At 40.6% G+C, this 25,919-nt stretch overlaps 1 long non-coding RNA gene across 1 annotated transcript in view; it reads right to left on the reverse strand.

The window, feature by feature from the left end:
* LOC106902675 overlaps positions 1-25,919 on the reverse strand; it is a 145,681-nt gene that overhangs the window by 87,889 nt on the left and 31,873 nt on the right. The window lies entirely within an intron of this gene.

Raw genomic sequence — 25,919 nt, forward strand, 5'->3', positions numbered from 1 at the left:
CTCTAGAAATTTAGATGTTCCTTTAAATATTTCTGAGGCCAAATCAGAATGCTCTTGTAATTTAGATGTTCCTTTAAATATTTCTGAGGACATGGAAATATCAATGGATGCATGTGGCTGGTCTGAACAGAGCACATTTTGTGATACTGTTTACTCACCCTTCCTACCTATCATTTCTTGAGGTAAACGAGAATGTCATCTTTTGCTTTATTCAGCACCATCCCTGAAATATCCAGGACACTGGATTTGATGACCCCACAGGTCCTTCCCAGTCCCACATTCTAAACACTTTGAGGAAGGCAATGTGTCCTTCCATGGGCTTATGAGGTCCTCTCATAGTCTTAATTGAGACTGTGGGCATAATCCAAATGCAAGTCATAATCATAACAATTTAATTAGAATTATTAAATCTAGAGAGCCAGAAACACTTAATTAAATAAGCAGCTTGATTTCTAAGCACAGAGGCATGCTTCAGATCACTGCAGTCATAAAATTCTCACTGTGCAAAATTATGAGTTGTTGTTTGATTATAATCAATAGAACAGACTATTGAATAAATACCTTCTGACTTGTTTTCCAAACCATCATGTTGGTCCCAGTAGTTTGCAAGACAGATATAAATAACAATACAATTGTGTTCCCACAGTCTTGCCCTTATTGGTATCTAAATAACCGCTGTCATGACCATACAAAAAGAGAAAGAAGGGTAGTTTGTCAAATCTTGCAGATAATTGTCACTATAACCTCTATAAAAGACTGTAACTGCCAGGTTGTGTTCATAGCATGGCTTTTTTGCTTCAAGTTCACCACAGCTTCCAGGGCCAAGGACTGAAAATACTTAAAATCTGTCTTTACAAATTAGTACTAGAGATGACAGATGTTAGGAATCCAAACAGGTATTATATATAGGGCATTGCAAATCTCTTCTGGATCTGATTCAGATTACTGGCTTTGGTTTGATTCCTGCGGGAATAGTCACATGGTCCTTTCTAATCTTAAAAATGTATTCCTCTTCTCCAGTCCTACTGAAGTCAATGGAAAGTCCAGTTCTCATGCAACTAAAAATAAACAAATTTATAAAATTTTGTGTTCTTGCTGTGGCCAGGTATCGTCCATAGCCAATTTCTCCTAACATACCTGCAGGGACAATCTTTGACAGCTGTGTGAGAAGCTTATGAGGTCTATATCTCAGCAATGCCTGGCTCCCATGAGCTTCATGAGAGCCCCCTCATGCTGCAACAAGCACCGTGGGGCAGCTCACCAGCCCAAAGTCCCAGCCAAGCCATGCTGAAACCATGAGCTTGTGCTGGGAGCCTGCCAGAGACTGCCTGTGAGTGCTCCTGGCTGCTGGAGTCCCTGCTGCCCTATGACTGCATGTGTCCCTGTGGATTCTTATTTAAAGCCCTTACCAGCTTGTGCTGTACGTTAGGTGGGGGTATCCCTCCCCTGAGGTAAAACTGTTCACATTTACCACTAAACTCCACTAAACCAGAACCTGCTTCCTGTGGATGGACTAGTTTTGAACCCTCCAGAAATGTGCAAATGACATGGAGCAAAACTGTGACTCATCCTCAGAGGCAGTCCTCCAAACGATACCTCCTTTACTTTGGCCTCCTCATAGCAAAGATGGCCGTGAGCAGCTGGCAGCTGGCCTGGAGCATAAGTACTGGCAAGAACCAAAATACAATCTCCTTGCATGGTACATGATGTAGGTCGCAGTTTCAGGGATAAGTTTCTTCTGCCACAGAACTACACATGCAGTGACACAGCCCTGGGCTCTAATGGCACCAACAAGGCACACATGGATGTAAGTGGGACTGGTAGATCCCCCACTCCGTGCTCCTTCAGCCACAGTGCCAGCTTGGAGGCTGCCTCTCATCATGAGGTACCCGCTCTTGTCCCACAAATTCCTTTCTGCCTTTACCCATGTTGTGCCTCAGACTCCTTTGTGACATGCGCTGCCCCGAATACATCATATACAATGTGACATCCGCGTATATACATGCACACACACATATATGAAAGCCATGCAAACGCAACAAAACTGGGAAATATTTCTTGAGCCTTATCCCCAGCTATTCAACCTGCGAGCAGCAGATGGCAGCCCTCCAGCCATCCCTCCTCTGCCGAGCTCGGGCTGCCTTCCCAACCGCCGCCTGCTCTCCCTTCAGCCCCACAGCTTGAGCAAATTCTGCTCCTTCCCACCTTTCCTGGGTTTTTGGTATTACCCATCACCGCAGGTAATTGCCAGGTAAACTCAGTCTGTCCAGTGAAGTCTGCTGTGGTCTGAATGGAACGTTTCACCCTCTTCCCCAGCATAATGCCAGTGATATTAGGAAACATTTCTTTACTGAAAGGGTTATCCAGCATTGGAATGGGCTGCCCAGGGAGGTGGTGGAGTCACCATCCCTGGAGGTATTTAAGAAACGTGTAGACATGGCTCTTCAGGGCATGCTCTAGTGCCCGAGATTACTGGTTTGTGGTGGGGTGCTGGGTGGGTGGGTGATGGTTTTTGGTTTGGTGGTTGTTGTTGTGTGTTTAGGTGGTGGGTGGTGGTTTGTGGTTTTTGTGGTGTGGGTTTTTTGTGGTTTTTTTTCTTTTTTTTTTTTTTTTTTGCCCATGGCGAAAGCCTGAGCGTAAATGCCTGATGGATGGACATGCAGTCACTGCCATGAGTGTTTCCTCGGCTGGAGAAAGAGTGGGCAGAGGAAGACAGTTTACACTCCCTGTAGAAAAGGCTATTTACAACAAGAATTATCCTAAACCCAGTGCTTCCAGTACTGCAGGGCTTTAGGCTCACTCACTTTGAATTTAACGATATAATTTGTCAGTAGTAGGCAGCCCTTGCCTTGTAGAATCTTTGAACTCCGGTCTTTGTTGTCAATCTGCATTGTTCTCTTCCTTTGAAAGAAGAAATGTGTCCTGTATGGTATGTCGTAGCCTGGTAATACTTTTTGAGTGATGTTTTCGTGCAAAGTAAATAAGCAAATGTCTGTATATCCCATCCTCAGCCCTTCGCTGTTTCTCCTTGTACAATTTCTTACACAAGCACAGAATACAAAGGAGAATAAAAGGTTTTGCTTTTTCTTCATACAGATGTATAGGAGAATACATAAACTACACTCGGCAGAGAGAAGCAAATCCTCTTTCTTGGGATTAGGGCCCACATTTCACTTTCTGCATCGTGCCCCGCTTCTACCAGGTGCCAATTCGGTTAAACTTTGTTCAATTCAGTTCAAATTCAGAAAGAAGCAAAAATAAAATCATCTTTTCCCTGCAGTTACTGTATATTTTCCAGAATACTTATGATTTCTATGAGGGTTTTAGACAGGAGAACAAAACAGGCTTAGGAAGAAAACTCTGTTGCAACTTTCTCTCCGGACTGGCTGCCCCGTGTTGTGAGACTCATGGCAAATAAAGCCTCCATGCCAAAGCATGGGAAGCTTTCTATAACCAGAAAAAAAAAATAATATCCGAGAGCAACAATATTTATTTTCCACACTCCATTAGTAGCCCAGAAGCAATTCAAGCATGTTACTAGAAACTGAACCCAGCTAATTAAAAATAATGTTCCAAAGCTACACTGATGTCTTTTGCATCTGGAGCTGGCTTCTGCAAATAAACATACACAAAAACAAGGACAAATCACAATAAATCTAAGCAGACAGGTACAAGCAAATTGCTCTGTGGAAGTGACATGTCTCTCTGCTTAAATGTCTACCGCAAATCCCAAGGACACATGGTAAGATTTAATCTAATTGGGTTTGCCACTTCCCTGCAGCTTAATGTGAGAATAACTGCAATTATATATGACTGTACTTAGCTCACTACCAAAAATCCATTTATTAGGCTATTAGAATCTACAGAAACCAGGGGTTTGAGATCATTTGGATATGCTGGTTACATACTTGGCCTGCTAGTTGTTTTGTGGTTACAATTTCCAAATTGCTACTGATGAGGTGGTAGTAGAAAAGCAGATGCAGTTAAGCATTTGAATAGATGGCTTAGAATCGTTTTCTTCTCGCTTCAGAATCCATAATGGCACCTTATATGTTGGCTCAATGCTCTGCAAATCTCATAACATTCAGCAGGAGACTGGGAAACCGAGAGGTTGCTGAGGTTCTGAAATCTGTTCATCATAAAGCAAAGCATCTTTGCATGTGTGGGGCCCCACAGAGTTGGCACAGCACGGCATAGAGATGCAAAAAGAATTATGTTTAAGGCCAGCCTTATGGGGCAACAGAGGGAAGAACCTCTAGTCTTCTAGTTTTGCGGCATTTGAGAGGGTGCAATTAGCAAGAAACACAAGAAAAGCCATTGGGCCATTCCAAAAAAAATGCGGTATCGCCACTCTCCCACCTGTTCAGTCTGCAAGTGGAGCAGATGATGGGTACACTCAGCGTGGAGCACAGCACGATGAAGCTGCAAAGCCCTGTCCTTCAAGCTTTTGTCAGCTCACACAACCATAATAAAACTCTTCTTGCCAAACAGATGTTTTTAAATGAGGCAGTAAACTCTCACAATTTCATTTCTTCTTCATCATGGCGATTGCTAGGATAAAGGTGGATTTTCTTGCAAGTCTGGAAAACTTCACCTCTAGCCATGGTCCTCTAATGTACGCACAGCAGGAGCAAAAAAATAACAAATGTTTCCTTCAGCACACCCATGCTACGTGTGAATGGCCAATGGTGGGGAAACACTTGGGGCTGTTTGTGACTTGTTAGACACCACCATTCAAGAGGTATTGGGGCCTATTCAACATGTAGGTTTGTTTTAGGAAACCAGAGTTAAAATATGTGATCCTTACATTTAGGACCTGGGATTATGAAGGCTTGATTTTGCTCAGCAAACTGAGTGGCAATGTACCCATGGAGATAGCTGCAGTGAACGCAGGCTTTATGCACCCCATCCAGTCTAACTTTACTGGTAGCCAAGATGTTGATAACCTTGGATAATAGGGTCTGGGTTAGACAGAATTTTAAAGAGATTTCTCTCTCCGTGGCTCGACTCTGATCCAAACACACAAGTATCGCAAATGAACATAATTCCACCAAGATCTGCCTGAATCAGATACCCCAGCAATTACCCGCAAGCTGAAATTCAAAGAACATTAGTTAAGGTCTCTGTCCGACTGCTGCAAAACACTCATTGAAAATCTTCTCTGGGAAAGGAATAAATTTACACATAGTTATGGGCAATTTCTTCAGTAAAAAACCACAAAACAGAGAGCTCTTCTTGGGAAAATCATTTTCCTCATTGCTCTCACTGCAGCACCACAAACATGAGTGGCAACTGCTCACCAAAGGTGGAGGCAGCCTGGTCCAGTCTGGTTTTCTCCTGCCTTCTATCCTTAGGATTGTTTAAAAAGGTTATAATTAACATAATTTCTCTGGATGATGTCTAAAATGAATCCACAGTTCAAGTTACTAGCTGTCAGGACTGGCTCCCAGTTTTGAAGTCATTTCTCTCCCCCCACACACCCACCCCGATCCTCACCGTTCAGCAGAGATGGCAGCGACATTAAGCAGCAACCTGCCAGCCTTCTGCAAGGCAGGCAAAGGCTGCGTTCCCTAATGAGGGTAACTGGTCCCTGTCTCCTCTGAGGAAAAGCCATCACGCAAAGTAGAAACACTGTCAAATGAGGCCAACGGGCTGCTTGGGGCCAGGTGCCACTCAGGGCTGTGGATAGGTGGGCAATGCAGGAGGAAGGAACCAGACCTTGCTCTGTTGCACTGGTGAGACCCCACCTCGAGTACTGTGTCCAGTTTTGGGCCCCCTACCACAAGGGGGACATTGAGGTGCTGGAGCGGGTCCAGAGAAGGGCAACGAAGCTGGTGAGGGGTCTGGAGCACAAGTCTTACGAGGAGAGGCTGAGGGAGCTGGGGGTGTTCAGTCTGGGGAAGAGGAGACTGAGGGGAGACCTTATCGCTCTGTACAAGTACCTGAAAGGAGGCTGTAGAGAGACGGGGGTCGGTCTCTTCTCCCAAGTTACAGATGTCAGGACAAGGGGTAATGGCTTCAAGTTGCGCCAGGGGAAGTTCAGGTTGGATATTAGGAAACATTTCTTTACTGAAAGGGTTATCCAGCATTGGAATGGGCTGCCCAGGGAGGTGGTGGAGTCACCATCCCTGGAGGTATTTAAGAAACGTGTAGACATGGTTCTTCAGGGCATGCTCTAGTGCCCAAGATTACTGGTTTGTGGTGGGGTGCTGTGTGGGTGGGTGATGGTTTTTGGTTTGGTGGTTGTTGTTGTGTGTTTAGGTGGTGGGTGGTGGTTTGTGTTTTTTGTGGTGTGTTTTTTTGGTTTTTTGTTTGGTTTTTTTTGTTGGTTGGACTCAATCTCTGAGGTCCCTTCCAACCACTACGATTCTGTGATTCTGTGATTCTGTGTTCCCACTCTCCTGGAGAAAAGCTAGCAAAACCCTACTGGGAAATTCAGTCTCTTCTTTATGCTTCTGCAGAGACCAGAGTATGATGATGAGGCCTTACCCATCCTCCCCTGGCTCACAACTAAACTGTGAAGATGCATTTGTGCTATGGTAGCACAGACCCTGGGATTCCCTAAGAGAAACCCCAAACAACCTAAATGCAGTAGGTACAGCTACCCTAGCACTGGGCGAAAGGTATTTTTGAGAATGATCACCTTTATCAGCCTAAGACAAGAGCCGGTAAAATATTAAGCCTTCTGAGGTACCTATTTAATCAAAAGTTATATTTAACATACTCATTATCAGAGACATTTAATTTAGTAGTAGAGGGGTGACCAAATGTTTTCTCTGAAAACCTTTAAATTGTAACTCAAATGGGAATATACTAAAATACTTCTGACTTCTAGCAAGATGCGTCATGTACCACTATGTTTAGAGATGCAGAAATGATCAGGATGGGATCTTGAATGGCTGTAGTATATCACACTACACTGAATTCACTGCACTACACAACCTGATGCCACATGACAAAGTGTGACAGCTGATCTGTATTACTTATGAGAGATTGTCGAGATGTGCTGAATATTTTCTAAACTGCTATCAGAAAACATATGTTTCCAAGGGGTAATGATACAGTGGGTCTGAATAACTCATAAAAATTATGAATGAAGTGTTCTCACCTTCATTTGACCTTTGTACTTCTCCAACAGACAGAGCTAAATGTGTAGCACACCAGAATGCATCGGAAGAAGAGACAGATGATAATAAGAAGCTGTTAAGAGATGCTCACTCCACTGGCTCTATTAGTTCAGCTTGCTTGCACAGAAAGAATTACCCTGCACGTGTGAACCTGAGCATAGATCAATAAAGGGAAATATCCAGGTTGATCCTCTCTCGGCCTGAACTCCTCCAAGCAAGATGCACACACAGTCCAATGCCTTGTTGAAGGCTGAAGACAGGGCTTAAGGAGCCCTGTAGAAAATGTGGTGCTGTGCTCTCAGTGCAGCACATCTCCAGCACCACCTGAGAGTGCTCACTCTACCTCTGGCTGAAGCCACATTACAGAGGTATCTGGATGCCTGCATCTCCAGCTGCATTTTCTCGTCTCCCACACCTGCAGCCAATGTATGTTGGGCTACTCACCTTTTGCAGAAAGGTCACAGGTCATTTGAGATCTTTCTTGCATCTACAAAACTGACTGCATGTCATATTTTTCAAACGTCAAAATGAGAGCATTATATTTCAAATGTCAACAGGGGAGCAACACCTGTGCGCCCTTAGATACACATATGGGGTGTAAAATACAGAAAAAGAGAGTTTGGTCAACCAAAACGCAAAATCTTCTGTCCATAGGAATGTACCACACAGATTGGACAAATACCTGGCAGGAATGGTTGAAATGCAATCAGCCTGTCACAGGGTATGAGAAGTATCTCAGTTTAAGGCTTTATAACCTGTCTACCCCACTCCTCACTTCTGTCAGTTCTTTATTTCCCATTGTCACCTGTGGGTATTGAATTTATGCCACAGTTGGGAACGTTTGGTGGTCTAAGAGCATTTGCCAGCTCTGGGATCCATCCATCCCTTTCTCTTTGATGCTATCTGGGTCGGCTACTCAACTGATTTAACTAACAGTTTATCCCCAGCAAAGCTCTTGAAGCTATTTTCATTTCTGTAAATGTATGATCCAAGACCAACCAGAGACCAGCTGGGAGTTACCTCCAGTGGTCACTGGGATTCACAGGTTTGATGTAACCATGATTTTCTCTTATCTTTGACATTAAGGCCTAGAGCGCTTTTCAGGGCACAGATTTGCTGAGGCATTTAAGAGTTTCCTTGTCTTATTCTGCATCACCTACCTCATTCTCATGCCAAGCCCTGGGGCATGATAGGCATGAAGAATGTTCAGTGCTTTGTCACTAAGAAAGTAGGTTTCCACACGCCCTGCTAAACAATCTTAACAGATGCTTCTAAGAAGGCTGAAAAGTGATTTTCAGAAAGCTAAAAACTTCCTTGCAGTCCAGAGTGTGGTCTCCAGACAGAGCCAGAGCTATGCATAAACCCATGGACTCAAGTCCACACTGGGAGCTCTCCAGAGTGTGGTCTCCAGACAGAGCCAGAGCTATGCATAAACCCATAAAATGGACTCAAGTCCACCCTGGGAGCTCTCAGGGGAACTCAGGTGGGAATTACATTTGGGGAGTTGGGGGACACACAGACTAGGTGTCCAGTCTGGCCTTGGAAACAGGCCTGAGCGTGGTGGCAGGGCTAAGTGGGTAGTGGTAGTACCCACTGAGTACAAGCACTCTCCTTGAAGGGCACAGTCAGACATATATCACGGGCAATCGGGGACACCCATCTCTCTCTGCTTTCTCCCACCAGTGGCTTGTTCTTTAACGTCTTGAAGCAGCAGGGAGGAGGCAGGAGACAGCATTAATGACACCTATCAACTAATTGAAGCTATGCACAGGAGTCTGAACAGCAAATATGCTGCATAGGTGCTAAGCCACTACAGATGATAAAAAGGCACAAGGTAAAAAGGAAGGCAATTGCAAACGGGTAAGAGCGAGCATCAAACACAAAGGAAGTTGTAATGAGAGCAGGAGCGTGAAGAGTGACAATTCAGCATGGGAAAGATAAAGATGGAACAAGAATGGGATCAAGAGACAGAGCAGAGAAAGGATGGGGAGGAAGAAAAATTTGAAATGGAAACGATGAAAATGGAATATGATTTCCAGAGGGAAAGAATAAGGGTGAATGAGGGTCCTACTGGGTCAGCCCATGCATATTTAGTCAGTTATAATAAGGTAAAATTGCTTCCTCATTACAAGGAAGGGAATGATGTTGATATGTTTTTGCAGTCTTTTAAAAAACTGTACAGAACTTATAATTGGTGAGAGGAGGCATGGGCAGCACAGTTCAGACCTTGCTCAATGGGAAAACCCTAGAGGCCTATGCCAAGCTGGTTGATAATGACTGCCGTGACTATCAAATTGTGCAGGGAGCTTTTCTGAGAAGGTATGAGGTTGACCCCAGAGACCTGCAGGGTTACACTTAGGTCTCCAAGGAAAGGATCTGATAACTCCTTTCCTGAATTGGCTGTAGAAATGACAAGTTTATTTAACAGGTGTATAGAAGGTGAAAAGACATCTGTATCTGTTTCTTTTTCCTTTTTTTTTTCTTTTAAAAACTGATGAAATTATCTTGAGGAGCAGCTTCTAGAAGATGTTCTGAAGGATTTGGAAGCCTGCTAGACAGAAAATCCTTCTATTAAATTTTTCAGCCTATTAATCATGGCAATTTTTTATGTGTATCCACAAAATAATGAGAGAAGTAATGGGAATCCTACCTATTTCCACAAAGACTTGCCCTCTCTTTCAGAAACAGAAATAGACAACAAAGTACACAAAATCTTACAAGCCACACACTGTTACTTCAAGAACATAATAACAAAACAAAACAAAATCCCATTACATATATTATCTATGCAGAAGCTGCAGATATGGCATTGAGTATGAACGAGGAGACCAGTTATCACGCTTACTTCAGCACTATACAAATGCACTGTAAAAGAAGTTTTCCAAAAGCAAGTTCAGATACAGCTTCTTAAAAGACCCTTAGTGGAAGCACTGACACCAGCCTGTGTTTCCAGAAGGTGGGCTGGTTTGTTCCTCCTGGAAAGAATTACCCAAGACTCATCTACATTCCAGCTTGGATTTCCATTTCAAACAAAGCATGAAGTACTGCAAAGTGACTGGCTGGAATATGAGACAGATGTTATCCTCCGCTTTCTGAAATATTTACTAGTTGTAATGAGTCTGTAAAATGCAACATTGACTCAGCTACTGCATCCCCAAATTCCTTCCAGACTCTTTGACTAAATATCCTCTATGCCTGGCAATGTCGTGCTGCTTCCTCTAACACTCTCCTCCAGCACCTTCCCTCGCAGCGCCTCGGATAGCACCCCTCCGCGTTAACCAGCACAGCAGTCCTGAGGCCACTGCTTCACACCAGGCTCTGCAGCCAAGGCTGAAATGGAGAAATTTGCTGTATCTTCAATGTACTTTTCTTTAACTTCTCCTTATTTGCTACTGATTATTTTCCTTTCTCTTTTAAACTCATCCATTTTCTCCTTTACTTCCTGTTTCTAAAATTCTTAACAGAATATTTATTTTACTTTTTACTTCTGAGCATTCCATCTTCAAATTTCCTCTGAACCTGCCTACGTTTTACAGCCCCTTTACTGCTAGCGTCATTCGGGCTTTCATTTGACTGGCTTTTAATTTTCTGGATAGTTTTTGGCTCAAATAATTTACTGCCTTTTGAGGTGTGAAGATAACAGAACACTTCTTTTCCCTTGGATTCCTGCTTCTCTTCTAACTCTTGTATACAAGTCCTATATCCCCTATGACAATTTCAGTGGAAGACTTAGCACCACTTAATCACATCTCAGTTTCCTCCTTGTGCAAAGATGCTTACATCCAGACACCTGATATACCATAGATAACCCACAGTTAAGAGACTGGGGCTTCACCGACAGGAAAGGGAGTTTAGTCTAATGGCAGTTATTGAACATTTCACTTCAGAACCCACATTTGTATATGTTATATGCTATTTCCCATATGTGCTACCAATGTAGCACAAGATCTATTTCATGCATCTCCAGTGCCGCTTTTGTAAAATGTTATTATGTGAAATAAGATGCCTTCTAACTAAGTGTTCTTGGATGAAGATATATGGTTGCCCGTGAAACTACTAGATAGCCAAATGAAACTAAAGGCACAGTAAAATTAGAAGCACTCCATACTGTTGCAAGTACCAGCACATGTGGTCTGGCCTTTCTATTGCTCATTAACCTCTAGAATAAACATATTTTTATCATTTGCTCTACTACCAGAACTTAATCCTGTGCCTGTTGCGTGTAAAAGAACAGAAGTCAACATTTAAAGAAAAGCCTCAGAAAGATCAAACAATTATCTCAGGCACCCTGGCAAAAGCTCAATGGTATTAGAAAGCTTTGGTAAAATTAGTGCAAGAGTAGATCAAAAGAACTCTTCACGAAGCAAAAATTTCGTATTTCAATTGCTCGTGAAAATGTACTGGCAGGAAGATGTGTATTTGATGGCATACAGGTTAGTGGTATTGATTCTTTTGCCAGAGTGTTTCCTGGAATGAAGCATAAGACCCCAGCTGGCAGAAGGCTGAAAATACGTGATTGTGAAAAGAACTGCCTATGGTCCTCTTTAGGATAGCCATTGCCTTTAATTTATCAGTTTTCATGGAGCTTTTTGTCTGCAGATCTCAAAGTATATCACAGAGAAGCCAGTACCGATATCTACACTTGACAAATAGGGAAACTGAGGCACTGTGACTTGCACAAAGTGTCTTACACAAAGTCAGACAGCTCAGAAAACTCCTAAGTTTGTCATGCAAAAGCTTTGCTTTGATGCAGAACTTATTCTTCAATATGCTCATCATATCTCAGCCCTGACAGACAAAAAAATCCTTAAGAAAAATAGCGTAATATCTTGACCTATCCAACATAGTGGCATTCTTCTGACTGATACCAGCTCACGAGCTGGCCCTTGATTGATCAGTTATCCCTTGCTGAACAACTATAAGCTTCATAACATGTCTTAACTAAAAGAAATTCACTTATGCACTTTGTTAAGCTTAAACCAGTTTACAGAACACGTGCAGGAAGGGAAAGCACGTGATGTTGAAGATTTAAAGCTAGGTTCAGATGCTCTTGTGGTTTGGGTGTTAGCATTAAAGCTCAATGTAACAAATATGGGGTTATTTTCATCTTCTGTAACTGCATGAGATTCGGATTTTAATTGACTTCTTCCCTCCTGAACTCATCTCATAAAGAGTGTTAGGTATATCTGCTGAGTAAATAGAAGACAATAATATGTTTAAATGTCTGTCTAGAGAGTTTCTTCCACCCAGAGCTGAAAATCGATACAGCTCAGAGAGACATCTTTTGTTAATATAACTTTTTTCTTTCAGCACGTTTCTAACATGTTTAATATTTTTCAGTGTTATTTTGCTGGCACTGAAAGCCCAAGCCGTGTTGGCAGATCCCTGAACTGGGACTCCAGAGATGTGTATTCTACTCTTGGAGCCATTTTTAACATCTTGGACAAGTAGCTACAGCTCTCCAGGCCCTTATATTCATTCCCAGCCTTTCCCTTTTGGGCCTTGTTTCTGTAAAGATGTATGCATGTATTTGATTGTATAAACTATGAAGGTACTCAGTGAATTTCATGACTGTGAGCAGGCCAGTGACTTAAAGTTACTATTAAATTCAACATTCAAGTCCTTGTAAAATACAGTTTTGGATTGTTCACTCTTAGATTCTGTTGAATTGGGCTAATTTGTCTACAAAGTTTGATGCTTCCGAAGTCCACCCAGCCTTTACCTGTAGCACCCCAAAAAAGCCAGGGAGTTTTTCAGATTGGAATGCCAAAAATGTCAGCAATATGAGGCAGCTGTGCCTCATTTTAGGAGCATTTAAGAGAATCAGGGAGCCCCACGAGCCCTTAGCAGCAGGCCCCTGAGCATAAGCTCTCCAAGGCTCCATGGACAGCTGAGCCGGTTTTCTCTGGTGCAGTGGGGACAGGGGCATTCATGAGACTCTTCCCTAACCTCAAAGTCAGATTTCAGGCTTGGGGCTGGGGAGGAGGGGAACTCAGGTGAATTCATCTATCCCTGGGCTCTTACAAATAGCCTGAACTTGCCCCTCTGGACTGAATACTGTCAGGCTGAAAATATAGGTTGGAAAAACACTCCCCGTTTCCCCCCCAAAACAGCCTATAAATAACAATTGTGGTCTAAAATGGCCCTGATCTTACATCAGGAATGGATACTGTGGTGCAACAATGACAACAACAAAGAGAGGGGAATTGGTTAAGTACTTTGGGGGTTAAAATCTGTGCCCTGAACAGTAAATTTTATGGCTGAAAGTGAGTCTTCTATAGTCTCATTTATTATTGCAAAAATGATTGGAACTGGGGACCATGACACTATTACCTGTTACTGCAGATTTATTGAAAATTAGCAATTCCATTTATATCTATGAGATTTCAGGGATTATTCTGTTATAGACTAGAAAACGGATAGATTTATAACTCTGGCGAATCTAGTTGTACCAACTAATAGAGCAAGTGAGAAAATTTAGAGGTTTGTACTCCTAAAAGAGTTAACCTTTGGATAAAGCAACATTTTTCAAGTAGCATCGAGAAATTATTGGATCCATAAATTCTTGCTGCCGTAGCACAAAAAATATTCATTTCCTGTGTTTTATATTTTTATTCAAGAAAGATACACAAAGCAAAAGTTAGTACAAAAAAATTTCACTTCTCTCAGAGTCCTGCTGTAATTGGTACTGTACCTTTTGTTAACCCTTTGGCATATATTGGCAGTGTTTGCCTGGCTGACCCTAAGGAAATTTTCAAGCTATGTATCTTCTACATTCATTAACTTTGCATTGACTTGAGTGAATGTTATCTAACTTTAATTTTGATTTTTGTGTACTCGCTGGTCTCCTTAGAAATTGAACCAAACCTGCAGTGGTATTAAATTAATGCCAGGATGTTGGAGGGGTTTTTTGGGGGTTTGTGTTGGTTTTTTTTAATATGAGAGATCTCTGACTGTGGGTGAGGCTTGTGTAAATCACTAAAATGATCCTCGAGCTTCTGTCAAGTCTGTGAAAGAATCTGGTAAGCCCAGGCCTCCATCACCCAACAAAGATACAAAAGCAATACAAAGACTTTGGTATTTGGCTCTTAGGACTTGAAGGTTTGGCAAATCCTGCCCCTGCTGTTTGCCCTGTGACTCTTGCCCAAGGAACTTCCCTCCTTATCTCCTGTGCAAACTGAGGAGGTAAGCACCATGTATCCAAACCAAAGTGCATCCTCAGCAAGGCACTCAAGGACTACAGACTTGTGCATATGAACCTGGCTGAATGCATTAAGTGATACCATGATAGTACAAATATGCAATTTACCTGTAAATACAACCACATGAGAAATATCAAATGAGACCATAGTTTCTTTCTTAGTAATGTGTGAGTTCCATTCCTACACTGAAAGCATTAATGCAATTAAAATCCATCATCTAATAATACATATCACCCATCACACCATGTTCTTTCATTCAATACTCTACCCATTGTTCAGGCATATTAAGGAGGTGGCTGGGCCTGCTTCTAAACCCAGCTAGGCTGAGTCAAAACACTAGGACTTCCTTAGGACTACCCCAATTTCTCCTACAGGAACAGAGGTAGGAATCTATTCCACATATCAGCTGGAGAGTTGTAAGAATTCAAGCTTGGACACTGTGAAGAAGTGTTTCTGTTGTTATTAACTTACCGTTATTTTTGTTCAAATTACATATACAGATAAACAGATTTTTAAAATTACTTTTTAAGGTAATTCAAGGTTTTATAAATCTTAAAAGCTTTAGGTGGTAATGTCTGAAAAAGAAAGAAATGTTTAATTTCAGTTAAAAGTAATCCAGAGTACTCTCACTTTAAAGGGGAAGAAGAACGAAAAGCATTTGTAATACGGACCACATTCCCACCCCAGTGGCATCAGCTGATTTTGGTTATTAACTTTGGAAAGAAGGAAAATCCTTTATCTGACAATCTCTAAGGAAAAAAGCCCCTGAAATTATCCCATCATTTCACAATCAATAAGGCAAAAACGGAGTGTTCAGAAGAGATATTTATGATTCCATGACACCATTATAACACTGCACCTGTAACTTGAGAATAGAGCATTTCTAAGTGTCCAGAGTTTCAGATGAGCCACAAACCAAGTTTAAAGTGCCCAACAGAATTTTTATTTGTTTATTATTTAATATAAACTTATGTATGAGATATTTCCAGCTACAATTTTAAAAAAATAACTGAAAAAGAGTATCCTCTTCCTGTATTGTACTACAAAGACTGTGCTGGATTTTTAGCCAGGACAAATCAGCACAGCTCCATCAATGACTAAACTATCCCCATTTACAACATCTCAGAATTCAGCCCAGCATGCAGTACTTCTCTGATTACAGCTGCAAAATATTCCAGCTTGGCTGAATTCCTTAGTGCAGAACCAAATACAAGAACCTGTCATGGAGCTACACATACATGTATGACTTGGTCATAATATTGAATTTTCTCTCCCTAAATTATAAAGGAATTATATTTCAAAGGTCAGAGATCATCATTTTACAACAGTAGTAAGTCCTGTTTAAAGAAAATATCCTTGAGTACACCTGAAAGATTATTTCTTCAAACAATCTGCAAATATGACAGATTACAGATCCATTTTTCATCTGTTTTATATTTGTTCTAAGGAACAAATACAACTTATTTAGTAGTGTTTATTTATTAATTTAGGCTAAATCACCTCAAATTTTTGTAATTATCTTCTTTAATATGAGACACTGATTTATCATCAGCAATAAGTAATTTGAGTTGAAAGGAGTTGTTCTATTCCTCACAGAAGGTAAATTCAGAGTCACAATGCAGACACAACACCTGCAAGAAGAGGCTCCTAAGCTCAAGAGAGTCACTGCTCACTGAGATACAGATCAAAACAAGAACCTTCAACATGGACTAAAAGGCTGTCTCCTTCTCATCAATTTTTAGAATTAAAAGAAAAAATAAAATAAAAAAAAATACTAATAAAAAAAATTTAGACCCTCAGATTTAACAGAATTCTGCTCCTGTTGAACTCAAGGGTAAGAAAACAGACAGCTTGGCCTGATTTGGTCATGATTTTCAGTAATCTTCTAACAAGACTTACTGAATGTTGAGAGTGAGGAAGCACACAAGAATGATGTAATGCAACCAGTGAGAAGTTGCTTAACTCAATAGAAAACATTTCATCCCCCAAACAGCTGCTGAATTCCCCCATCAATACTTTTCTTTATGCTGTTAAAAGAAAGCTCAACAATGTCATAGGATCTTTTTGCTTTAATATGTCCAGTGCATCAGTACTTCAGACTACTATGAGGGGAAGTATTTTAGCCCACAGGCAATAAAAAGGAAGTTTAACAAATAATGAGTAAGAGAGCAAGATGACAGGTTATGTTCTTCATGTAAATCAAAGTTGTTCCAGAAAGACTTAGAAAGAGAGGTTGCTATTTTCTACTGAGAGTCAACTGAAAGTTAATGGGGACATTGCTAAAGTTCACAGACAAACGGTTACTGTACTTTTAATGAATATTTTATTCATGTCACCTTTAAATTAGTTAAATTTGATAGGATGATAATGTAATGCAAAATGGCTTCCTCCCCAGACCACTTTAGGTGGAGGGTAGATCAGAATTTAATTTTAGGGTAATGCCAGGTCAAAATTAAATTAAAAAAATTATGGTTGGAAAGTCATAAATCCAAAGTGACCAATGGAAAAAATATTAAGTTAATGAGATGTGCAAGCCATTTAGAAAACCACAGATATTTTATATGACTTTTTTTTTTTTTTTTTTTTCTGGAAACAAGCCATTTTAATACCTGCTGATAGGGATGAAAGTGGGGAAAGGAGAAGAGCAGCCCCTCTTAAAGCTACTGCTATCAGGTCTTGATAAAGTTATGATGATGAATGCAAAAAGTTCATGATGGGGATATTCATCATTTGATCAGCAAGCTTGTTAAGAACTTAAGACCCCTAAATCCTCTTTGGGGTATCTAAATAGGTGTTCTGCTTTCTAGAGCACTGTCACTCACATATGACAAAGAAATTGTTCACAAATCAGGTTGATGCAGCTGCCCTGAAAACACAAGGTATGGGACCAGGTAGCTCACTTTCTCCCCATGTCTCATTCCTCTCCTTTCCCTTATCTAGCATGAAGCTAGCACACATCAACACACAGTGTATGCAAGGGATCTCACGATTTAAATCTGCTTTTATAGAGCCTTACTAGTCGTGTGGATACTGTGCTTCCCTGAATTATTCTCCTTCCTCAAAGGAAGGTGATCCTGGACAATTCCAAAGAAAGAAGCCAAGGGACAGCTAAAGCAGCAACCTGCAAAGAAGGCAGGGAAACAAGGCAGGAAGGCACAAAGTAAACCTGAGGGATGCAGCTGAGGCAAGAAGGGAGGTGTGAGAATAGGAAAGTTTCTGTATCACTGGTAGGGCACTGCTTTCCGTTCAAATTCAACAATAACAAGATAGTGCCAGATAGCATGTCAAAGACATAATGATGTCAGATATTTCTTAAGTTGAGTTATGAGAAAGATCAGTGTCATTTGTTGATTGCACCAGATCTAAGACAAAAGAAAATGTAGCCCCAGGTGTTGCCCTTGATGCTGGCTGTTTTCCCACTAAGAGATGCTGCTGGAATTGCTGAAGCTTGAGAAGGCACCAAGACTGCAAGTGAACATCAAACCCGGTGCAGAAGCTGTGAGTGGCAAACTCAATATGAAGAATGTGCTGCACTGGAATGAGGTCTGAGTGAAAAGAAGCATAGAAACTGAGCTCTTCAGAGAGGAGTAAACTCATTTCATGCAAAGACATTAAAATACATCATGATGCGAAACTACAGAGTGTGATTGTTGCTTGCAGTAAAGCTTTGTTTATGTGAATATTGTTACAAATAAGAAAAATACACTTGGGGAGTTTCAAAAATTGAAAAAGTCACCTGATTCCAAGATATTTCTGAATTTTCTGGTGGCAGCACGGCAGCTGATTAGGCTGAGCATATCTGCTACTTTTAAATGTGAGTATGCTACATTAGCCATGCCACAATGACTTTGACACTGAACTAATGGACTATACTATCTCCAAGTTCCCCCTCCACATCATTTACAAACTGAAGCTGGAGAAAAAGTGTCATTAAGAAGCATATCAGGTTATTGCAATGCTTCAAAACCTACAGTGGCAACAAAAGGTATTTTGGGTAGAGTTTCAGGTGTGGGTGTTAATTCATAAAATGTAAAGTAAAACCTGGGCACATGAATGGGCATTGCTTTCCCCTCCCCACACAAAAAAGAGCGAAGGTGTTAGGCAGAAGCAGGTGCCCCTGCTCCCTGTCAGCTTAAAATGAACAGTGCCCCCAAATCCAGCTCCCTATCAAACACCTGGAGGAACTGCCTGGGTTTTAAAAACACTACTGCTGCACATGTCCCAGTGTTTAGGTTTCAGAGAGACCCCTGGGTTGAGTGTTTTAGACATTCTGTATCTTCATTGAAAGTCTGGACAAGAGATAAGCCCCGTTGAAATACAAAGATCTCTGAGGATCAGCCCCACTGCATCATGAAGAGAGACAGTGTATACAGAACTGATCCTGAGCAATGCTGAGCAGTTGTGCTCCATCTGTGTCCTGTGTCTCATCACAGGACATAAATTATTCTAATTTGTTGTCCTTAGCAGACAGCTCACTGATAAGCTGGAATGGTCATCAGGACTATTGATTTTTTTTTAATTTTTTTTTTGCAGGGGGTGAATGCTGGCTTTAAGCAATCTCTTCTCAAGGCTCAGTTTGATAATCCTTTTCAAGCTTTTATTTAAAATCTCTAAGAGAAAAAAAGTAAGAATGAATTAGAAACTGGAAGAACACAAAGAAGCTAGAAAGAAAAGATCAATAACTCACATACACAGCAGTAAACAAACTGGAACAATTACAGTGAAAGATGGTTATTGATCAATATCAGAGCAACTCATATGCTGGCACCTCTGTTTATACCAGACCTCAATTATATTCCTACTTTCTCATAATATAACTGCATTCTACAATTTTTATTACTAGGGAAATTTTAATTCTCTTGTACTAGTGAATAATAACCATATAATATTTTTAGGCAGTGGTCGTTATCAGTAGATTTACATATCAACAAAATGTTGACTTCCCAGTGCCCTGGATTGTTAGAACCTGTTTTACAGACTGGAAAGCTGAGCTGCAGAAAAATGAACTGACCTCCCTAAGGCCAAGGGCAGGGGCAGAAGCTGACAAAGACCTACCTAGATCTCCTGAGGCCTGGGGACTTTGTTTTCTGGCAATACTAGTCCCTGTAGACCTTCATAGCAAAGAGATACCTTTCTCTTTAAAAATAAAACTAAAAATTACGAATGACTCTGTTTCAAAAGAACCCGTTCAGACCTGCAGTTTACAGTACAGTGAGAGAAGCAAAGGTGCGCTTCTGTGTGCATCCAAGTCATTCTGGAAGACTTTTAAACAAATCTCTTCATATTTATGTTGATCTGCTTGTTATACTGAAAGATGCGCCAGTATTTACATTACTAGTAAGAGTTCTCAAGACAGAAATCCTCTCTGGTTTTGCTTTTCACAACTCCTTTCACAAACCTAATTTATGATAGCACACAACAAAAACGTGCCTTTCATTTTTCCCCATCTCCAGTTCTTGATGCATTTCTACACAAAGATCATCAGATATAACAACAATCGAGTGAAAAATCACCACATGTAAGTTAATGCAATGAAATACAAAACAAACATCTACTCAGCAGGAGGGTCCACCGAAAGGAGCAAACTGCCTGACCTTGGGACTGAAAGTCAGAAACTCCTGGCCCTTCTGCCAGTCCCAGCACTGCCTTGTGCAAAATAGCCAAGGCATTTAATTCTCATTGAACTAGGATATTTGCTTTCACTTCCCTCTCAGGTACTTGCCTAGTCTGTAAAAACTATCACGCACTTAAATTTTGTTCAATTACACGAGTCAGAGTGAAATTTAACTTTCAGTTGGTTCGAACTTTGTGGATGTGACTTAATGAGATGTATCAGCACCAACACAGCTTTCTCCTTCTTGGGAAATCGCTACCTCATAGGTATCTGAGGTAACTGGGTTTTAATTTAAGGCACACATATCAATCCGCAAGCCTGTCTCCATATAATCTTACTTAAAAAGGCAAGTTGTTGAAGAATGATGAGCTGAAGTCTGTCCTCTTTAAAAGTTTCCTTACTAAAATAAGCTGATCTTTAAAAAAAAAATATAAAAAAATCCCAGAATCTTATTCACAAATCATATTAGAAATTTAAGGGTGAAGAAATAAATCTGACTAAAAAAAATTTAAGACCAAGGTTAACACAAAGTAAAATAATTTATGATAAAGTTTTTAATATGATACATTTGTTATGATATTTTTTTCCAGAGTTTGAACTATACCATTTTACTGAAAACTGGCTTTTAAATAAACTAAGTAGTTGGTTTTCAAGCCACTGGTTCCAAACATCTACCGAAATACTGTTGAAAATATCTATAGCCGAGAGATTGTCCATAAAGTTTCAATTTGAAAATATATATAGATTTTCAACAAGAAGACATTTACTGTCAACATCTTCAACAAGGTCTCTGTAAAAGCTCAAGCATCTTGGTGAATGATAACAGGCATAAACATAATCAGCATACAAAAGCTGCGGAGACATACTCTGGCTTATGACTAAAGAAGGCCTTAATCATAATGAACCTGGTAAAACAGGTCATGATTTTCACAGAGAAATCACAGAAAGTACAGAAACGTTCAGGAAATCCACCGAAGCTGCAGACTCTGGCTTTATGACTAAAGAAGGCCTTAATCATAATGAACCCGGTAAAACAGGTCATGATTTTCACAGAGAAATCACAGAAAGTACAGAAACGTTCAGGAAATCCACCCCTGCTTCAGGTAGCCAGACAGTAAACTTAGATTTTTCCAATCATGCTAAGTAATAACGCATGTCAGCATTAGCAAGTGCTTTATGCGAGCTTTCAATTGAATTTATCAAAAAGGTTTAAGTGGCACATTTCCTTCCATCATATCCCCTATCCCACTCCTCACCTCTTTTCCTTCCTTGCATCCTTCCTTTTAGGAAAGCTGAAGAAGATGCCACATGACCTTCCTGATGGAGAAGGGATAAAATGCAGCACCTCATTGCTAGGGAGAGGTGGCAGAAATACCTTAAGACGCTTTTTGAGGTCAGGGCATACTTTGTGCTGCCTTTGCCGAGGATGTCACAAGCACCTCTAGAACCTACAGGGCAGCCTTCAGTGCCAGGGCAGTATGGATATCAACCCATTCACACAGAGGAAATAAACACCAGACACACTACTCTGCTCTTCTGCTCAAGAGCAGATATGTTGAGTAAATTGGGTAGGGAGGCACTGAAAATAAGTTGGGAGTGGACTTGAGTTGGTAGCTTTTTTTTCACCCTCTCATTGCCCCAAGTACAGTGTTATAGCAGCTCTTGAGCTATGCACATGAATGGCCCTATAGAGAGATTTCCCTGAGCATCCTGAAAAGAGCACTGAAGTTGGATCTGTGTCCTATTTCTGCTGGGTAGTACTACAACCTTTACCTTTTCTCTTTTTTATTTATTTTATTTTATTTTAAATATCCACTGTGCCTTTCCACGTTAGTTTTTATTTTTTTTATTTATTTTATTTTATTTTAAACATCCACTGTGCCTTTCCACGTTAGTTTTTATTCTGATCCAGCCCTCTGCTGTCTTCACATTCAGGTGCTCTTCAAAAATCCATCACTGATTTCCTTGTAATCCTTACACAAAATGGACAATATGCTAAGGAAAACTGCCTTGCAAAGTTGCCAAAAGAGCAATTCCAATCTAATTAGGAGTTCGTACTGCTTCAGTGAAAGCAGCACAAACACTGTTAATATTCACTGCAGCTGCTTTGTCAATAACTCCCAGTGAATCCTCCAATTTATAAGAAAAATCAGGAAACTATTGGATTCTATGACACTGATAGATCTATCAGTATTCATTGCCCCTATCCTCTGCAACACAAGGCACAAATGCCAATAACTCTAACAGTCCCTTAAATACTGAAGGATCATTATTAAAGTGTGCTTGGCATCCCTGGTCATTAATTATAATCTTGTGCACATATGCAGTGTGATTGCAGGAAATAATCAGCTTTGTCTGCCAAATTGGCAACATTTAGAAACTAATTTGTTATGACATACCATCAAAGATATTTAAACAACAAACCCAAAGCTCTGCTGCACTGCGCACACTGTTAAAATATCAGATCACATCATTAAAAAATAGTTAACATATCCGAGGGGAGGTAATATTTATCCTTGAACCCTGGTTCAAGTGGAATTTCCAGAAAGAACAGTTATATCCTTTCTCCCTCGCAGTTTGCAGGAGAGGAAACTCTCTCCAGAGCGAGGGATGGATGGGGGGGAGGGAATGACTTCGATTACACTACAGACTTGCTGTCAGTCAGGAGCTATTAAACAGCCATTGAATAAATGTTTGCCAAGAGCAAAGCTTACCCAGGATTACTGCACTGTTCAGGATGCCTGCAGATTCATTTAGAGACTTTAAACTCATATTTATCTGTCTAATTTCTTTTATAGCCCCTGTTGCCACTCTCATCCACCTTGCCCACCCTGCTCCGCCGGCAGAGGGTTGTGAACACCTACAGCCCCTTCCAGGCCTGCAGCTGGGATTGAAGGAAAGGCAGATTGTGGGGAGGGGAATGTCTCTGCCCCCCATCTCTGCTAGAACCAGCAGAGCAGCTTCCCACTGCCTCCCAGCCCAGAGGAAGCTGAGCTCCCCAGCAAATTTCTTTCTGCTAAAATGTTAACCTTCCCCACGCCATTTTCCAATTTCAATCTGGTTTAATTCCTGCTCACTAGACGAGATTATTTTTTTTCCCTGTTATTTGGTTTCTTCGTATTGGCCAGGACAATGACAGACCCTGAAAACCACCTGAAAGACGACCATAAAAACCCTTTCTGCTGCTGTATATTGGCCAGGACAATGACAGACTCTGAAAACCACCTGAAAGAAATACAGAGACGACCATAAAAACCCTTTCTGCTGCTGTCTCAGAAGACCAATTCCTGTTCACGTATGATGCAAATCCTGCAGAATTAGGACTTTTCCCTCTTTGTAGTGTTCAATGCCCTCTGAGGAGAACCAGAGACCTACACTGCAGATTTTCTGCCGCAGATGGTATCAAAGCTGTTGATATTTAAGCTCTGGACCAGCAGGAAAACCAACGCTGATGCTGCAGGACTTCTGCTGGTCCTAGGAAGGGGCTAGGCTGTGCAACAGGTTTGCACCAGAGAGGTGAGAAACTCTGGGCACCCTGATTTGTGTTAGGGGTGAGCTCTGAATCTGTGGACTATTCTGGCATGAAACACAGAAGAGAAGATGCCATTTAGAGAGCACTAGAATAAGGTGTACAAAATTATGGCAATCAAGTCAGCTTTAAAATTTCCAAGACTCCAGAACAGGAACTTGCAATGAAGGGAGAGTATGAGACTATAGAAAATTCAAGGGCTTGCCAGACTCACACGTATATCAGGAGGACTAAAACACTTCATCATATTATGTGCATAGATAATATGATTTTTCTCCTCAGATCTATGGTCAGAGTATTAAGATATGCATCAAAATAAAACCAGAAATTAAATATTGAACTATGCTTTCATCCAGGAAACAAAACTTTTTTTTTTCCCCATAAATGCCCAGAATGATTTAAAAATGGCAAAGCAGATCACCGGCAAAAAGCTTTTTAAAGAAATGAATTGTTTCTAAATTGAAATATGGCTGTAGTTCTTATTAAGAGAGCTTAGTATGACGCTTTTCCCTAGAGGAAGAAGCTGAACTTCTATATTTTTCTGCAGTCTTTTCTGACACTTTTTCCTCTACATGCTGTTTCCTTCAGTGCATTTTATTGCTTACGTCCCCTCCCATAGCAGGAGTCCATCAGCCCAGTTAAAGCTGAGGATGGAAAATACACAGAGAACTGACAAGTGCAAAACACTTAACCGATGTGATAGCTTCTCCATTCTTACAATAATGGCTGTTTACTCTGGGAGACTGTACTTCAAAAGAATATTTTGTTTACTTTATATGACAATTTCCTACTCTTTTCCCGTGTTTTCTCAGAATCCAGCATTCCGTGTTATTGAAATAGCAGTTAAGAAATCACAGTTTTGTGCAAATCCATTTCGCCAGCTTCTCAATTGCTGTCATCAGCCACTGAACCAACAATAACATCTTTTCTTTTCTTTCTTGTGGTATTTTGTAGCATGTAACTAATTTAATAACAAAGTCTTTCAAAATGCTTGAAAAGAACTGAATTTTTTTTCAAAGTAATTAATGTTACGTATGTTTCTTTCCCACATGGTTTTGACATCTATGGGTCCCAAGGATGCTTCTTGAAATAGGGGGTAATAAAATAATCTCAAATCCATTGTCATGGAAATATAAACTGTATCAAAAGGTACATGACTATTAATACCTATTATATCAATAGTCTTTAAATGTTTCCATATTTTCAAGGAAAATTAGCACCTTAAAAATACAGCAAATATTTTCTGCATAGCTGTATAGATTTCACTGTAGTATTAACCTTTAACCTTTCAAATGAGTGACTTTTATAGGCTTCCTTTTTTTCTTTCTGTTTTGCGTTTCATATCTGATTGTGTAGGAATAGATAAGAACAGACTATCGCCCAAACCACCCCAAAACAAAGACATCAGTAAAGCCTATTCTTTGAGTTGTTGCAACGCCTCTAGAGATAAAATTTTGAGCTTCCCATTAGGATAAGCATTTAACTAAAGCTTTTCATATAAATGGTGCAAGATCACAAAAGTACCACACTGTACATAGGGTTTAATACAGTGTTCTTCAAGAAAGCAGGTGGAGAGTTCATAATGCCTTTTAATCAGGACACATTTTACCTTGAAAAGTTCTATTACAGTGTACTCCATTAAGGCCAGCATTTAAATTACATAGAATAATATGGTTGCAATTATTTTCTTCTTTTTCTTATTTTGATAAAAGTTATGCAGTGTTTACATAAAGGCCTAAAACACTGGCCTTGGAAACAATGTCCTTTCAAACAAACCCTTTTAAATGTAATGTCCAATGAACAATGCCTTTACACTGGAAACCAAACCTAACAGTGCAAATTACCAGAAGGCCAACACAGCACGAATTTGAGGTGCTGTCCCTGGAGCCACACAGATAATGCATTGTAAGGACAGTAACCATTGTTTTCTACATATTTCAGTAGATTCAACTCCAAAAATGAAATGCCTCAAGAGAAAATATAGGAGTGATTTAATGCCAACTAACTCCAGCTCTATTGGGTTCATTTTGATGCCTCCTCATGATGTGGAAGGAAGCTCTGAAGGCAGGGACTGCATCAACCTCTATAGCAGAGACACAGCAAGAAGTCCCCTTCTCAGTGCCAATCCAAGTCAATGCCCTGGTGGAACAGTCATTATCAGTGCCTGTAATTTCACTACCAAGCACAAGACAAGAAGGAGGGTGCTCTGAGGAGGTGGAAAGACTGTACATGTAAGGACAAGCTCCTTGAGTCCCCGTCTCTCTCTTTGCCAAGGCATGATTTCCAATACTTTAATCACTCTTGTCATTATTCTCTGAACACTCTCTAGTTGTCAGTATCCTCTTGAATTATGGAGAGGAGTACTGCATACAAGGACTATTCCAGCAGCAGTCATACTAGTGCCAAAAACAGAGGTAGCAGAACCTCTCTCATTCTCTTGAAATTTC

The sequence above is a fragment of the Calidris pugnax genome, unplaced genomic scaffold, assembly GCF_001431845.1.
Source record: "Calidris pugnax isolate Ruff unplaced genomic scaffold, ASM143184v1 scaffold31, whole genome shotgun sequence".
Taxonomy (NCBI): domain Eukaryota; kingdom Metazoa; phylum Chordata; class Aves; order Charadriiformes; family Scolopacidae; genus Calidris; species Calidris pugnax.